This window comes from Bidens hawaiensis, unplaced genomic scaffold (assembly GCF_021521415.1).
Source record: "Bidens hawaiensis isolate Kalapana, Puna unplaced genomic scaffold, B.hawaiensis_p1.1 tig00013117_1, whole genome shotgun sequence".
Lineage (NCBI taxonomy): Eukaryota > Viridiplantae > Streptophyta > Magnoliopsida > Asterales > Asteraceae > Bidens > Bidens hawaiensis.
In genome coordinates this window covers 272314-287141 of record NW_027492107.1, presented here as the reverse complement: position 1 = coordinate 287141, position 14828 = coordinate 272314, and positions in this window count along the sequence as shown.

Here is a 14828-nt window from a genome sequence, read left to right as displayed (position 1 = left end):
CGCACTTCCTAAATAAAAAGCTTAAGTTTTCTATGCGATTTGTTTGATTACAATGGTGTCTTTGGAAGAAGAAAAATGTGTTAGTCCATAAAGGGGTGCCGATACAATTACTTAGCTTGGTGAAAGAAATAGAAGTGTTAGGCTCTCTGTGCTAAAAAGGTTGAGCTATCTTGGGAGAATTGACGTAGCTTTACATTGTAGAATGCATCCTGTTGTAATATGTATTGTGTCGATGGTTTGGGCGTGTTCCAAATGTGGTGCACGTTCAATTTATTTTGGTGTTTGTAATTGTGCTTTCTAGCGTCTTGCTACAGAATACAGGGATATTGATTTTTAATACTCTCAACTTTCACTCATTGACTAATAATACTCCAAACTTTTAATTGGTTTCCATCACCTCCAACTTTCACTCTATTTGTTTTCAGCACTCATGATCTTAACGTACCCTAACTCCGTCAAGAAAATTAACAGAGTTAAGGTCTTTTAAGTTCGGGAGTGCTAGAAACAAATATGGTGAAAGTTAGGAATGGTGGGTAACAAATCAAAAGTTGAGAATATTATCAGTCAAACGGGTGAAAGTTAAGAATATTAAAAACCAATATCCCGAGAATAAGCAATAAAACCTTTTGTTGGTAGTTCAAAATATATATATTATAATAATGGTTATGTTAAGCATTAACAAAATTAGTGGCTTGTTATTGAACAAAAAGCTTGGCATCATGTCGATTGCGTCGTCCACTTAATTAGGGGATCACACAACGATTGCTATTGCTCTCTATCTTCCCAGATGGATGAACTTGGCACATCATCATCAGCATCATCATCAGCATCATCATCATCATCATAATAATAATGATAATGCATGTATCACCAGTAGATTGGATTAATGATTTGGGAGTGAGTGTTTTACGTCACATTTTTGGTCTTTTTGTTTTGTTTTGTTTGGTAGTACGTCATTTGAGGAGATTATATTTATGTTGTCTTACATGTCGTAGAATTTGCACTTTCCTTTATTGTATTAATCTTGTAATATATACGTTTGTTCATAGTGGAGGGTAATGATAAAATGATTGTTTGATTGGGATGTTTAGCTACTTAGTTTTTGTCGGAACATGAAAACAAACATAACAACTTGTGTTTAAGTGGGTGATACATGATACCACAAATTATATAGTAAAATTAAAATTCATTTGAAAAGCGGTCACAAATTTTGTGATTATTTATTTTCGAGTGCAAGGCAGCTGCAAAAAGAGGAATAATAAAAACAGATAAATTGGTCGCAAACTTAAACACAAATCCATCGTTTCACGGTTGCAAATTTGTACCATTTCAATCCGGTCACAAATGGCAAAGAAAAATGGTGAAAGGTTAAAAATTGAAAAAGAAAAAAAAGCGAAAAAGTGGAAAATAAACTAAAATTAAAAATTAGTTTCGTCGTAAAGTTGACGACGATTTTATTGTTGTCACAAATCATATGGAAAAAAAAGGGGGAAATGCAGAAAATTTTAAAGAAACTTATCTTGGTGTATATCATCATCATCATCATCGTACTCAGTATATCCCACTAATAGCAAAGCTATGGTAGGGTCTAAGGAGGGTAAGATGTAGACAGCCTTACCTCTACCCTATAAGGATAGAGAGGCTGCTTTCAGTGAGACCCCCGGCTCGATAGTAGTTTTGCATCAAGCCTTGGACATAAGGCACATAGCACTCAATCATCGGGACACCGGCTGATCGGTGCATGTACCCTTGTCTTTCGGCTATCAACGCCACTACATGATGCCTGATTAACCGTCCGTCACTTTTAACGTTATTTTCACGAGATTAGTAAAATAACGTCAAAATTAGTGCAATTTCACTTTTGCCCACCCGAGGGTTCACACACATATACATCATATGTGCGCACCACAAGCAGGGCTATTATCTTGGTGTATATGCTTCGTTATTATTAGAAATGACGTTAACGACTGATAAATCTTAAAATACAAAGGGTTACAAAAATAAAAATGATGAGACGAATTTATGACTTTTAGATAGTTGATATCAAAAACGCCTAAACATTCAAAAAAATAATAAAAAAATATGACTCAAAATATAAATAAAATACCTAAAATAGTACAACCTCCAAAATGGTTCAATCATTGTCCTCATTCAAATTAAAAAAACCAAGAAATATCAGTTAAGCTTTATCGAGTTTAGGTTTTAAAAAAAAGGAAGGGTTGGTTTGATGAGATCATGGATGTAAAGAATCAAAGAACACAAAATATGCACCATAAGATTATATGAATGACCACAATATCATTGTCATTCTTCTCATTTTCGTGGTCGTCACTGAAGAAACACTAACCGGACCCCTGGCAGATTACGGGTAACCTGGGGGTTAGATAGATGTTTCCCACGAGGGGTTAGACCCGGAGAAGATGGTTCTTCTGATAACCTGCAAAACAGACACCGTGAGCTTGTCACTGAGAAGGGGGGGGGGGGTTCCTCCTTGTGACCACCCTCCGGCGTGAGAATCAGACTAGATTGCTTTTTAAATATAAATGTATATTAAGAGATTGCTATAGCAGATATCAGGTATAATATGATGATAATGTGATAAGATTAGATGATCATACCATTTGTGGTATTTATAGCCGAAGGTAGGTTTCCAAGGAGGTGTGGCCGGCTGCAACAGTGCTCCTGTTCCACCAACAGTGGCCTACGCACGTGCCCTGCTGGTAGTTGGTGGGTAGGCAGCGGCTGATAGTGACCAGGCCTGCTGTGTACTATTCATTTTCCACCAACTGCCGGCTATGCACGTGGTATGGCAGTAGTTGGTGAGTAGGCAGCGGATAATAGTGACATTCAGTACAGGAGCATGCTGCTCGCCATACTGTTGTCAATATGCTGTCGTATCTTTAGTCAGATCTTTTTCCCATACCTCGTCAGGTACAGTACAGAAGATCTTCCTGTATCGTACGGACTGGCTTATTTGGGCGGGAGTATTCCCCCTCCCGCCCTTGTGCGGGATTGTTCCCGACTTTGCTCATTCCTTCAGGTGACACTGAGTGATTTGAGAGCTAAGTGCCTTGTGCGTGTAGCCTTGCTGCGCGGGTGGCCTTCCCTGATGGCTTGTATCCGAAGCTGCGGGAACAGGCGGAGTCCTTCACCATTGGGAGGCATTTCCTACGGGAACAGCTTGCGTACTGCGCGTAAGGACGGCACGTCTCTGAGCATGGTGGGTCCTGCGGATCTAGTTGGTTTCTGCGCAGACGTCCCTCTTCAAGGTGAGTCTTGCGGGTCCAACTGGGCTCTGCTGGGACCTACCTTTTCAAGTCCCCCCAGTCCAATGTTCTTCTCATGAGTGTTTAATAAAGTGAGGTGAACTTTTGGACTTAAGCAAAGGGTTTTGAAAAGGGTTTTTTAAGATTTTCCATGGGGATTCTTCCCGCGGAAGTCCTTGTCACTTGCAGAAATTCCCGAGTTTCCTGCTTGATCTTTGGGTATGATGCGGGTAGGCTGTTACCTCCTCGCAAGTCAGGAGCGTTGAGTCCCATTTGTGTAGATTCTCCCTGAGGTTTTGGTAGTTTTGAACATAGTGATCAATTATGTTAAAACCACCAATTCCATCCTGGAGCTTCAAACAACGTAGCTCTCGACGTTCCCGCTATGCGGGGATGTTATTTCCGTTTCCGCAAGCATTGCCCAGAAGATCCTTCTTGGTTTCAATTCCCAGCGGAGCGCTAGGTATGTGAAGGGTTTTGCCTTAACACTGTACCCGCGCTCGTCTTACGGTTACTTTACTTCCAAGGTATTCCTGGCGTCAATTCCCTGCGGGTGCTAGGTATGTGAAGGGTTTTGCCTTTACACTGTACCCGCACCCGTCTTATAGTTACTTGGTTGCCGATGTATACTTGGCTTCAATTCCCTGCGGGTGCTAGGTATGTGAAGGGTTTTGCCTTAACACTGTACCCGCATCCGTCTTACGGTTACTTGTTTGCCAAGGTTTTCTTGGCTTCAATTCCCTGCGGGTGCTAGGTATGTGAAGGGTTTTGCCTTAACACTGTACCCGCATCCGTCTTACGGTTACTTGTTTGCCAAGGTTTACTTGGCTTCAATTCCCTGCGGGTGCTAGGTATGTGAAGGGTTTTGCCTTAACACGGTACCCGCATCCGTCTTACGGTTACTTGTTTGCCAAGGTTTTCTTGGCTTCAATTCCCTGCGGGTGCTAGGTATGTGAAGGGTTTTGCCTTAACACTGTACCCGCATCCGTCTTACGGTTACTTGGTTGCCAAGGTAAGGGGTATACTTGGCTTCAATTCCCTGCGGGTGCTAGGTATGTGAAGGGTTTTGCCTAAACACTGTACCCGCATCCGTCTTATGGTTACTTGTTTGCCAAAGTTTTCTTGGCTTCAATTCCCTGCGGGTGCTAGGTATGTGAAGGGTTTTGCCTTAACACTGTACCCGCATCCGTCTTACGGTTACTTGTTTGCCAAGGTTTTCTTGGCTTCAATTCCCTGCGGGTGCTAGGTATGTGAAGGGTGTTGCCTTAACACTGTACCCGCATCCGTCTTACGGTTACTTGGTTGCCAAGGTAAGGGGTATTTTCCCGCTTACTTTTTAATCTTTTTGAATTTTGAATTTTGAAATTCGAAGAGTTGGTGGAAAGATAAGAACAGTCCAAACCTCTGAAACGTCGTGCGTCGGTTTCTTCTGACTGTGTCAGGACGTGCAGGAAGTTATGGTGACGTGACAGTACATGGTCATTCCAGACGCTTTTTCAGGCGCGTGGACGCGATTTTTCGGGCGCGTGGCCGTGAAATTAATGGTATGCGTCCTGTCAACAGCTGTTGCCAGCTTGCTTTTTGCCACGTGTCATAGTTTCATTGCACCTTCGTTTTCTCTCTCTTCCGCATTAATTTCATCGCATTAATTGCGATTAGTATATAAAGGGGAGAGGGTTCTTTGTAATCCACACTTTCACTCTTCTCTTCATCTTCTATGCGATTTCCGGCGAATACTCACCTTTTCTGGCAAGCATTCTCCCGAAATCGTTTTCTTCTTTCTTTTACAAGATGTCTCGTGATCTCGAATCTACAGCCGATGACAAGAGTACTGCTGGCGAGTGCCAGTGTGCTCTGCCTGTCGATCTGTACCAGTACGTCGTCAGGAAGTTCATGCTCGAGTCTCTCGAGCCTGAGTTTCCTGAACCCCATCAGACTGTGTACGATGCCCCCAGAGGCAAGATCGGGGTATATGTTGCATCCTTTGTCTATGGGAATCTTAGGTTCCCACTGACAAGGTTTGTTTACCGTGTCCTTGAGAGGCACGGTGTGCACCTGACCGAGGTGCATCCGATGGCGATTGCCAAGATTCGGCACTTCGAGTGGGTGTGCTGGATTCTGGGCATTGAGCCCTATGTTGACCGCCTGATGACCTTCTACACTTGGAGGTGCATCCAGGGGTGGTATACCCTGATAACCCGAATCAAGGGTTTGAAGATTTGCGCAACCGAGCGCAGTCTTCGCGCGTGGAAGCGGGAGTTCTTCTACATTTCCGCTCGCGCCATCCCCCTTGCCATGAAGTTTAAGAATGGGCAAGCTCTCCCAAGCCTTCACGCCTCCAACTACCAGGAGGCGGAATGGTTCTCGAAGATATCTCGGGTCCAATCTCCGGTTTACCGGTTTGCGGAGTCCGGGATGGTGATGCTGGGGATGAGCCGGGTTTGGAAGGCTGCGGATGCGCAAAAGATCCCAATCGTCCTCGAATACGGTTCGAACTCTGTTCCTTACGGTATGCTTTGTTTCCTTTTGTTGATTTAAAATTTCTTCTAATCTTCTTTCCTGTTTATTTCAGAGGGGAACGACTTGAAGTCGCTCCTGTACCCGCGGGAGGCTGACGGTCCCGCTCGGATGGGTACTCGCGCTCTAGACGAGAACGAGTTGCCCATCCTAGAACAAACGGCGGATCGGTTCGTGGAGGTCTATCCGCTAGGCCACGAGATCCTTAGCACCAGGCGGCCAGGTAAGGCGCTATTCGACCCTCGACCCCTCAATGTTGAAACCTCTGCTGGAATTCCTCTAATCGTATGTTCTGATGAGGAATCCGCAGATGGTCCTCCGTTGGTGCGGAAGAAGAAGGCTGCCGGCGGAAAGGGGAAGAAGAAGGTGGCCTCCACTGCCGATCCGGTGCCTCGGTCTGATTCGGAGACCGAGAGCGAAGAGGTGGCGGGGAATCCCGGTGGTGATAAGATCACTATTCCGGAGGCTGTGACAACTGTCACCGAAGAGCCCAGGATGACGACGGTGACCGGCGTGAAGAGGCCGGCTCCATCGGGTTCGTCCCCGCCCGTCCGTACTTTCAGGCTCAAGAAAACCCGTAAGTACAACTACATTTAGCTTTTATCTTCATAGCTTAATATCATTTAACACTTATCTTCTTTACGCAGGCGTGGATGTTTACGCATTCCAGGGTGGAGCGCAGAGGAGTACCTCTCCGCCAATGAAGGTAGGCTTGGTCAGCCTACCTGAGGCGTCGACCCAGGCGCCTGCGCCTGCTTCCGCTGGTTCAGTTGCTCACTCCTTTGAGCCGACTGTTCCAGCTGTGATGACGTCACCGCCGGCTGTGAGTGCTATTTTTACAGCATCCTTCACCGAGCCGGCGGTTACTATTGCTGCGGATTCCGCGGCGGCGACCGCGGCGGCTGCTACCATGCCCCCGTCATCGGCAACGACGGCCGATCCATCAGGTACGCATGGGGCTTCTCGCCAATCTCTGCCACCTTCCCATCTGCCTGACTTCTTGGATGGATTTCCCTTGGGTTCAGGTGATGGGTTCGGCGGCTATCGGCCTGTTATTGACCCTACAGGTGCGTAGGGTTCTTTTGGCCCTTTTCATTTTTTATTTTTTTTTTATTTTTTTGTATCATCTTTTCCTAACTGCTTTATGTTTTTTGCAGTGTCGGATTCCAATGAAGTGTATGTTCCACGATGGAACATTCGCCGAGGAACAACCCTTCGCACCCCTGTGGAGTGCGTGGAGTGGGCTCGTCGCGCTGCTCCTAGTGGTGCATTGGGGGAAGCCATGGCTAGCTACCAGGAGGGTAGGCTAAGCAATGAGCTTCGGGTTCTCCTGGCCCGGATGCAGCCGCGCGTCGAGCTGCTTTGTCGTGAAAACGACAAGTTAAAAGCAGCTCGCGTTAAAGAAGTAGCTCAGGCGCGGGCTGTCCGGGAGGAGAACCAAAAACTTACCGCAGTGGCTGCGGAGAAGGAGAAGGCCTTCAAGGCCCTCGAGGTTGAAGTTCAGGCCCGGCTCGAGGCCCGTTCCAAGGCTGCCCAAGCTGTTAATGAACAGCTTCGGCTGGCTAAGGAAACTTCAAGGAACGCAACCGAGAGGGCCACCAAGGCTGAAGCTGTTGCTGAGCCTCTACGCGTGGAGAATGAGGAGCTTAAAGCCAAATTAGAGGCTCTCCAGCAGGCTCATGATGCCTTGGCGATGGAAGACGCCAAAAAGCTCCAAGAAATCCTGGACCAGAGGGGGGTGCTTGACCATGCTGAGCGTAAGCTAAAGGGCGTCGAAGAGGCTGCGGCTAAAGAAGTGTTGCTTGCCAACCTCAACAAGAGTGAAGCCGATCGCGCCCGTAACGAAGCTCAAGCTGCCCTCCAAGAAGCCCTGGTTGCCAAGGAATGGCTTCTTCGAGAAGCGTTGTCTCAGGTAAGCTTTTCTTGTCTTTACGCTTTTCTTTGTAAATAGAAAAGGTTTTGACACTTGTATATTTTCTTTTGTAGGTTGTGCATCGAGTCTTCGCTGAGACGTCGTATGACGATGCTATGAGCGCAGCCCTCAACGCTTCTCATGAGGATGGGGAAAAGGTCGGCTTCCTGCTTGGTCTAGGGTTCGTTGAGAAAGGCATCCCGCCTTCCAACTTCCCTTTGTACAATGTTGATACTGAAGCTGTTTACGACCAAGCAGTGAATCAGTACGCCGCCTTCCCGCATCCGGTGGTGGAGAAGGTGAATGAAGTTGCTGCTGCTGATGATGGGCTAGCTATCCTTAAAGCTTTCCTTGAACTGCCACGATCTACTGATGGTGCTGGTCCAAGTGGAAGTGGCCCTGAAGCCTGATCCTGAAGATCCCTTCCCACTGCTAGGATAGATTTAGCTTGTATAGATTTATTTTCTTGTAGGCGGGTAGTTACCCGGCCATTCTTGTAATGAATATTTATGAAATATAAATCTTTGTGCGGGTAAGACCGCTACTTTCTCTGGATTCCTTGCTTTATAAACGTTATATGACTTGCATACTTTAGTTTAAATTAACAATTTTCCAAGTGTAGAATAAGTTATCCTTTGAACGTGGTAGATAATAGGTTGAAGTTTTGCTTCCTCTTTCGTGATTGTGCGGGTAGGACCGTCACTTGCACTTGGTAGGATGGCTAAACTTTACCTGCGTCTAACGTGCGTGTAGGTTTTCCTCATCTTTTCTGAGGATAAGTTAACCTTTGAACGTGGTAGATAATAGGTGTGAAGTTTTGCTTCCTCTTTCGTGATTGTGCGGGTAGGACCGTCACTTGCACTTAGTAGGATGGCTAAACTTTACCCATATCTGACCTGCGTGTAGGTTTTCCTCATCCTTTTTGAGGATAAGTTAACCTTTGAACGTGGTAGATAATAGGTGTGAAGTTTTGCTTCCTCTTTCGTGATTGTGCGGGTAGGACCGTCACTTGCACTTAGTAGGATGGCTAAACTTTACCCATATCTGACCTGCGTGTAGGTTTTCCTCATCCTTTTTTGAAATTTCTAAGTGTTTAGGATAAGTTAACCTTTGAACGTGGTAGATTATTGGTTGAAGTTTTGCTTCCTCTTTCGTGATTGTGCGGGTAGGACCGTCACTTGCACTTAGTAGGATGGCTAAACTTTAACCTATATCTGACCTGCGTGTAGGTTTTCCTCATCATTTTGTTAGAAATTCTCTGTTTTGAATAACCGTTCGACGCGCGGTTGTTAATAGGTTAGTGTTCAGTTTCCTCTCATGATTCATGCGGATAGACCGGCACTTTCATTTAATGGGATAACTGAACTTTTCCCCTTCAACTGACATGCGTGAAGGTTTGCCGTTTTTTGGGTTTATGCGGGTTTTGCCGCCTTCCCCACGCAACGACTTTCCACGTATTTATGCGGTGAAAACCGGCATATCCGTGTTGAATAAATTATCCGTTCGACGCGCGGTTGTTAATAGGTTAGTTTTCAGTTTCCTCTATCATGATTCATGCGGATAGACCGGCACTTTCATTTAGTAGGATGACTGAACTTTTCCCCTTCAACTGACCTGCGTGAAGGTTTGTCGTTTTTTGGGTTTATGCGGGTTTTGCCGCCTTCCCCACGCAACGACTTTCCACGTATTTATGCGGTGAAAACCGGCATATCCGTGTTGAATAAATTAACCATTCGACGCGCGGTTGTTAATGGGTTAGTGTTCAGTTTCCTCTATCATGATTCATGCGGATAGACCGGCACTTTCATTTAGTAAGATGACTGAACTCTTCCCCTTCAACTGACCTGCGTGAAGGTTTGTCGTTTTTTGGGTTTATGCGGGTTTTGCTCCCTTCCCCACGCAACGACTTTCCACGTATTTATGCGGTGAAAACCGGCATCAGTGTTAAAAGTATAAATGTAAAATCATCAGCGTCGATGTTCTAAGGAGAATCATTTCCATTAGAAGTGGCTCTTGGCCTTTTCTTTACAAATTTGGAATTGATTTACATGCAAACTGTGTAATTGAGCTCCCTTCCATGTTGGGATGGGAGTGCCATCGAGCCGATACGCACCTGGTTCGGGATCTCGTTCTTTACGCAGCATGTAGTCTCCACATTGAAGCTGGAATTTTATTCGTGTTTTCCCCAGCTGGGGTTCTACACGCATCAGCCTGCTCAGCGTTCATTGCGCCACGAGGTGCGCGAGCGTCCCATCTCTGACAAATGCTTCGACCATGTCCTTTACGTCTATGCATTCTTAGGTGTTGTGGCCTTTTGTCCTGTGAAAGTCACAGTATTTGCTCCGATCAACATTGTGACGATGTCGGATTATTTGAGGCTTTGGCCATGGGAGCTCCTCAGTAGCGAATATCTCGGTGACGCTTTTGGTGAGCGGCGTCCATCTGGAGTTCTTGTTTGACTGTACGTTATCCCTTCCGCCTAACCGATGCTGCAAGCCGGATGAGGTGTCAAAGTTTACCCTTGACTGCCAAATGCCTAGCTTCCGCTTTTTGTTTAATCGGGCGGTAAGGACGTTGTCTTCTCTTGTTTTCTGGGTGTAGAGGTTTGTGCTCTGAGGGAGATCTCTACCCAGTTGCTTCTCCGTTTCCGCAAAGCGTTTAGCTGCTGTCATGATGGCATCCCATGTGGATGGCATGCCATCTTTACCCGTTAAGGTGCGGATGAGCTCTGGGTCGTTCGCGCCCTGGATAAAGGCAGCGCGAACAAGATCTTCGCTAATGTTACCTAGACTTAGCTTCTTCGAATTGAAGCGAGTGATGAAGTCTAGCAAAGATTCATCTTTTTCTCGAATGCACTTGAGGATTGTCCATTGCTCCTCGGTATACTTTCGTTGTTGGCTGAAGTGTTGGCTAAACTTCTGTTGGAAGTCAGCCCAGTCGTAGATGTGGTTGACCGGTAGACGATCGAACCACGCTCTAGCAGCCCCGACAAGCGTCATTTGGAACATGTAACACCACGTGGGTTCCGTCCAACTACTGACGGTTGCCCCCGCTATGAATCTGTTCAAATGATCATCTGGGTCGGATATACCATCATATGTGCCTATGCTGGACATTTGTTTGGCACTTTTTGGGGCAATTGCTTCTGCAATGTCCCTTGCAAATTTGGACGTTCCTGCATTTGCAACATTTGGTCTGAATGTTTTGGAGAAGTCACGTGGACTTCCACCTGTGTTTTTTGGTTTGTAGGCTTCTCCAAAATGCCTTCTCGGTTGGGAGTCCGTTTCCTTACGCTTCCCTTTTGCCCTATGGCGAGGGTTCGCGTCGGAGTCGGACTCCTCCGAGTCATCGTCCCAGTTTTCTTCGAATTCGTCAGCCTGTTGGACGGAACGCAAGCGTTCGTCCAACTCAGCCTGTTTGCATTTCTATATAAAAGTTGATTTATACGAAATGAAGACATAGATTCTTGGAATTTATCAATGAATATTGGATTTTTCACTACAATTATTTGTTACAGTAATGTAATGGCCATGTCTCATGATTCTCTTTTATTTTTTGTTGGGCTAAGATATGATAGAGGTGCATATACTGATTTTTTGGAAAAATCGGTTATTGCCAGTAATCGGTTACAGTTCTAATTCCTAACCGATTTTTGGGAGTAAAAACATTACTGACGGTCAATCTTAGTGACGGGTTACCAACAAGTTAATAGTAAATGCAGAATTTGTTGGAAGATCCAAATAGGTTACACACATTTGGTAAAAATGCGGTTTGTGACACGGCTACAAAAGGTAAAAATAAGTGTTTATTATGCAAGTGAAAAGAATGTCACTGAAGTTAATAAATAATCAGTCGCTAATTAAGTGTTTTACCAACAAAAAAAATTACAATCACGGTAAAGAACCATATATATTTAGGTGACAAAGAAAGATAGTGAATAAATTTCTCACCTTTTCTGAGGCAAGTTTGCACATAAACTAGTTGATAAAACCCGTGCGTTGTCACTAACGCACACTAGACAAGAGTAATCATAATATTATGGAACAAGAACAAATTTTAGGATCTGATGTTGTTCATTCACAATTGATTTGAAATCAAATAACATAATTTTCGTGAAAGTAAAACAAACCAAATAAAATCAATAAGATCATAATTAACTGATAGTAAAATAGGCATCACATATTTCACCAAGATCAACCTGGTGGTCTTGGTGAAATATAAAATCAATATGATCATAATTATCTGGTAGTGAACATTCTATTTCTCACACACATCTACATATATTAAAATTCATAAGATAAAATTAAATTTATGTGCTAACAGAAGTCATTAAAATATAATATATCGTTGTGCTTCTCTCACCATGTATACGTACGGTTTACCTGACACTTTATTGTAATCATTTGAGTTTAGCAATGAAAATCGATGTTTACTGTACCTCTCGGTTCAATATGTCAATAATGAAGATTTTATATGTATATGGTTTCTTGTGGTTAAGCGTATGTTAATTTCTAGTGTTTAATCATATATAAATCATTTCTAGTAGATTAGTTATGCATCTAATCAGCCCCTTAAAAGTTCACAAGTGCTTAAAGAAAGTGGTTATAAGCAATTAACAACCACTATCAAATGACTGATACAAACTATTCTCTAGCAATCCTCTCAAATGAGTGATTAATATAATTACATCCAATCAAATGATGTAAGTATACTATGGTTGTACATGTACGTACGTTATCGCCCATTAAACGATATCAATCACGTTAAGTGACGGGGAGTTGGCGACTGCTATTAATGTTGTAAGTAATATGGTTAACTAAGAGAGACAGGTATTAATGTTGATTTGTAGATATTCTTTAAGGTGACAGGTAGATTGCACACATCTTCCATATATTGATGGTAGGGAGGAATACAAAAGCAAAACTTTTAAACCCACTAGAGTAACTAAAAGAAGAGGGAAATGGGCTGTTTTAAAGCATTAGTTTTCTCTTGTTCCATCAACTCGTACAACAAAATTAAGTGGATGATATCAAGAGCGTCATGACCGGTACATGGCTTTTCGATTAATTGCGCTTTCTTTATCCTTTTCCGTATGCGAAATTATGGTTGAGATTTGTTCATATCATCTAACTTTTAACATATTAGACAGGCATCCACACTATCAGACGTACAATTAGGCCAACTAATGACTGATCACGAGTCCTATGTAAAGAGAGCACAACCTTGCAAATTTCCAAATGGGATGCCAACCATCAATGGTACTATGCATGATACAATCAGGGGCGTTTCTGAGATTTCAAATGCTTAAATAGTATAGAAAGTAAGCCTTATATAAAAAGTCCAGGTTTTTGGGCTCAATTAAACATACACGGACTAATTGCTAAATTAGAAGGCCCTTTTCATATGTTTTTGGCTCAATTAAACAAAAATAGACTAATTGTTAAATTACTAGATCCTTTTAACCTTTTTTTTGCCCAAATATACATAAACAAACTAATTGCTAAAGTACATGCCATTTTTATATATATTTTTGGCCCAACTAAACATAAACAAACTAATTGCTAGATTATTTGCCTTTTTTTCATATTTTATTGGCACAGTTTCACTTGTTAATGTTTCAAAAAAAAATGTTATATATACAAAAAGAAAAAACTGAAAAAATAAAACTTTTATGCCTCAAGCGAAACCATGCCCTAAATGCCCGCCGACCCAGAATGATATCCAATCTAACATTCTTGGTCCTTATCTAGATGTCACCACCTTCAAGTTATCAATGGCTTCCAATTCTAGCTGCAACCTTCAATGTTGTGGTGTACAACTTCTTTTGTATAAGATGATAAAAACTATGTTATTTGTGGATTATTAGTCAACTGTTTATAAAAGTATAAGTAACAATAATTACAGGTAAAATCTAAGGAAATCAAATCTAATGACGTTTAAGATAACTACATTAAACTCTTAACTAATATATTATCGATATATTATATAGCCACACTTACTATTTATGAAAACTAATTACAACAAGAAAGTGTGGAGACCTCTATAATAAAGTTCATCTAGAAAAAAAAAAGTGAGCTTGTTTTCTCCCTTTTCTAGTAGACCCTATCATATGAAGAGCTCCACTCAATTTGTTCATTAATTAATAAGGTATTCAAATATCCAGACGAACAATTTCAGCATTTGTTAACACTTTTCTGTTTTATAATTGCCATCTTACTAGTGTTCGATCCATTTCATCATTTTTAAACTTTACAAGATATAATAACTATTGTTCCAAATTTAGGGTGGGTTGTTATTTAAGTAAACTAGATTTTAATAATGCAAACTATGTATTGGATCAATAGTAATTCATATTGGAAATTTGACAAAGGGAGTGTTAGGTGAGCTTAATCTTGTTTATTTGCTTGTCTGGTTGTTGAAAAGCAAAATGTGTTTGGCAAATCTCATTTGAAAGCTTCAAATTAGAGTTTTTTAAAAGTGGTTTTTACTTTTCAAAAATCTAATAAGAAAATTTAAAAGCTCACCTAAACACCCCCTAAAAGATGAAAATGATTATTTACTGATTTTTACATAAATCAGAACGTTGTAGATTAATTCATAAGACAAGTTCGGAAGTTAGAGATCACTACAAGCACCTCATGTTTACCTTACAGTGAGATTGCCATTAAACGAAAGTCAAACTTAGAAGTGTCACTCATTACATTAATATCAATACGTATTATCGGTGATACGTAATAGTTTGGATTATTAAAAGCTAGCTGAAATGGTGAAAGTTTTTTTTTTCTTTTTACTTTGGTAAAGCTTATTTCACTTTTTAGCTCTAAATTAGAAGTAAAACGTATACTCTTAATCAGAAAAGTAGCATAAACGTCATATACACAAATACACAATGTAATAAATAATGAACCTCCTAATTAACAAAACCATATACCCTTTAAGTTCCACCATATCTTGAACAATAAACAGATGAAAATGTAGATAATTTAAAAAAAAATAATTAGAAAAATGAATCATAGTGCTGAAATTATCTAGAATTTATATGCATAAAGTTAGATAAGCTTAACTATATGCAAATCTTCTTTCCTATGTTTTAGCCCACTAAGGCCACTGAATGGCACCCACTTACTGTAATC